Here is a 4,030-nt window from a genome sequence, read left to right on the forward strand (position 1 = left end):
TCTTGAAAGTCTTCCCCAGGGTGGCCAGTACTTTGCTGCGAGGCAAATGGAGCCACAGACCCTGATACCCGCTGGGTGAAGGCAAGGCAGTGACTGTTCATAATTAAATCATTTGTAACCCTTTATCTTGTTTTGGTTCTTAGAAACAAATCAAGGACACCACAAACAGAATGTTAATTGGCCTCTGTAGTCTTGCCCTCTGGTATAATTAGCAGATGTCTGGTCATAAGGCAGACCAGTGCAGGAAAAATCTATTTACATCATGAAATATGCTATTTCCACACTCTCTGGAAAGTGCTTCTTCAAGTTCCTGTGTTCCTCTTGTTGAGATGACTTGGAAAGGGGGTGTTTTACCATGTTGATTCCAGCATAGAATCCCTGGACCTGGAGTCTTCAAATTATAAAGAAACATTTAAAAAATATCAACAAATGAAATGGAAATGTAATATGTGTTGAGCGCTTTCCTAAAGGAGTCTTTCCTTAGATCTACAATCATGAAAACACTGACAGCATGGATTAAAAAAATGCAACTTTAATATTCAATAAATATAGCATTTTTGTTAGAACAAATGTTTGAAACTTGAGGTATATGGGGAAGAGAGAGAGAGAGACTTTCAAATGAAATGTTGAGAATCTTTCCCTAGGAGACAACAAAGGCAGGCCATTTTCAGATGGAAGAGAAAAAGAGATGAAGGTACGAAGGTTCAGAGACTCATAAAGGAGGAGAGAAACACCGGGAGTATAAACTCTGTAGGCATTGTCACAAAGACTTATCAAGGTCTGGAAAGCAATGTTTCCGTGCAACTTGGAATTAGAAGAGAGAGATGTTAAATTTTGTTTGGCTACCCAAGTCTTCTCTCATTTCATATGCCAAAGTACACTTCATTGAAAAAGGTGGAAAAGATTTCTAGCAGGCATTTTATAGGATCTCTTAACAATAAAAAATATTCAGAAGTAGAATGCATATCCATCTGTAAGCTGGCAATCTGCCAATTAATGTAAAGTTTACAATCAAATTTAGCTATACGTAAAGTAGTAAAATTTAAAGTGTGATATTTTAAAGCTAAGAATATAAAACCAATAATTAAAACAAAAAATAGCAGCTATGCTGAGATTATCACAGCCCTGGTGGTGCTGCTGAAGTATTAAGAGTAAGACTTGTGTCCATGATCACTGTTGTTTAGAGTATGATTAAATAAAAAACTCCAGGCAGATTTCTTTTAAAGCTTAGATAAGATGGATAATTTTATTAAAAAATACTTCCAACTCAAATTGACCCCAGTAGAGAGAAAACCTAAAAAGACCAGTTGCCACAGAATAAAAGGGAAAGTAGTTAAAAAGCAAGTGACCTTGAGGGCTTCATGCAAGACTTGCTTCATCCTCAAAAGTACACTTTAAAAATCATATAATCTCAATGCTCCTTAATTATTTGCAGGGAAAGAGAGGTAAAACTTTTAAGTTTATCTAAAAATTAGTAAAAGATTTTTTTTCCCAAAACTTGACAGATTTCACCAAAAAGAGAAAACTGCAGACCAAGCCCACCTATTACTATCTGAGTAAAAATCTTAGATCAATTACTAGCAAATAAAATTCAACAGTGCATTAAAAGCTTAAACATTCTTACCAAGTAAGATTTATTCTAAGAATTGAAGAGTGGTTAAATATTAGAAAATCCATTAATAAAATCTAACACATTAACAGAGTTATGACTTTAAAAAAATCTTACGGGCATTTCTGTTCTTCAGAGGTGCAAGAAAGGCATTGGACAAAATTCAACACCTATCATGTTTAAAAACAAAAGCACTCAATAAAATTAGAATTGATGAATAAATCCTTAATATGGCCATGTATATTATAAGTCTTTGTTGAGCTGGACTGAGTTATATATGCTTCTCAGTACTATATAAACATTTTTAAAATTGAGGGAAAGTATTACATGGATTTAAAAAATGAAAAATAGTATTAAAGAAAAAAATTTTTTTCAATATTAAAAAATAGAGCAACAAATCCATAAGATCTTTTAAAGCTGAAGTACACTGGGGACTAGGCAGAACCTGGAGAGGGAGACAAACCCCAAGAGAATCTGAAGTGACATCAGTAGGACCTGGAGGCCTTCACCAGAGCTCTTCCTAAAAAAGTGAGTCCATAATAGTGAAAGGGAGCAAGGGGCGCCCTCTACCACTTGAACTTCCAACAACAGTGTTTCTTTTGTTTTTTTTTGTTTTTTTTTTGCGGTACACAGGCCTCTCACTGTTGTGGCCTCTCCCATTGCGGAGCACAGGCTCCGGACGCGCAGGCTCAGTGGCCATGGCTCACGGGCCCAGCCGCTCCGCGGCATGTGGGATCCTCCCAGACCGGGGCACGAACCCGCGTCCCCTGAATCGGCAGGCGGACTCTCAACCACTGTGCCACCAGGGAAGCCCTCTTTTGTTTTTTTATTCGCCTCCAGTTTTTGATAGTTTGGATGTCTCTAGAGTGATATTGATAATTTTTGATACACTGTTTTTCACAAGAATCAGTTTAAGAAGTGTAATGTGAAGAGAAATCCATACATTATTAATCTTAATACCCTGTCAGTAAGATCCAGGTTTGCCTCCTCCTACCTCACTTAAATATTTTTTTCCCTATTCCTTTGCTGTGATCTACACATTACTCTGAAACTTGTGTCTTCCTGGAATTCTTTTAAAAATTACCACATCTTGTCAATAATTTTTAAATATGACAATTCAATTTACTTTTTAATGAGAAACTGTAAAAGTATTTTGAGAATTTGAAAGTGATATATAAGGAAAATGTTTTATAAGTATATTTCAATTTCACATATAACAGAAGGTTAAGGATAGCAAAGATGTTGGTAATTTTGCATCAGAATGTATGCTATTTGTCATGATTGTGTAAACACCTCTAATCCATTACTTCATTTTTCTAGCCTCTTTTGGACAGACATACAGAGAAAGGAGGATTAACATTCCTCTGAATACAAAAACTTGGGATATCCTTTCCCTTTAGTTGAAGGAAAAACGCAAACTGCATAGGAAAAGAATCAATGGTCTGCAACACAGACATCTCGTCAGGTTGACAGTTTGAGGCAACCACAGGGGCAACGCCACCGGATGGTGCATTTCCTGAGAGTGGGTACCATGTCTGTTTTAGGCACTGCCATGTCCCTAAGGCCTAGCAGTGTGCCTGGCTCATGTTGGATTAGTGATGTTGGATGAATGAATGAATGATTGTTAATGATTTGGCTAAGTTGACAACCTTTTCCTCTTAAATATTCTCCCCATGCCACACTGAAAGTCACATAATATAACCTTCTTTGCAGAGGAATGGCTTTCCTCAGTCAATGCTAAATAAGTAATAGGGACTGACTACAAAAAAACTCGTATTCAAGTTAGAATGAATGTCACCAAGGCCATTTGACTTAGCCATATCAAAGTTTGGAGTCAGACAAGAGGTTTCCATTTTGAGGAAGCAAATCTATGAGGAGTTAGAGTGTCTAGTTAACAAACTCAAAATTTGTAATCAAAAACTGAGCATCACCTGAAAATTGTAAGCTTTTTAAACAAACAGAAGGACATGGAGGTAAATGTTTCTAATTAGATTCACTTATCTAAAATCTTTTGCTTTCCTTAGTAGCTTGACGCTCACAGCATAAGGTCAATGTGAGATTAGTGATAAAATACACAGGATTGTAGAGTTCCTAACACAGCCTGCTTGGGAAGATGTTAATGTGCATGGCCCACAGGCAGGAGTGTTTATTTCAGCCGGTGACAAACATGACAAATGACATGCCACTCTGACATCATTGCTACTGGTCACTAGAAATGCTGGCTGAACATCAGCCCAGAACCCAATTCCCACAGGTCCACTGCCAAACAATTTGAATAAATCCAGGCAAGTTTACAATTTTTGCTTTGGCTGAAAAATATTTCTTTCCCTTGGCTGTCTAAATAACTTCAGAGTATTTGAGGGTGGACTGTCACCTCCCATGTCTAAAAAGTACTGTTAGTCTTTTTTTTTTTTTTTTTTT

This window comes from Physeter macrocephalus, chromosome 13, assembly GCF_002837175.3.
Source record: "Physeter macrocephalus isolate SW-GA chromosome 13, ASM283717v5, whole genome shotgun sequence".
NCBI lineage: Eukaryota > Metazoa > Chordata > Mammalia > Artiodactyla > Physeteridae > Physeter > Physeter macrocephalus.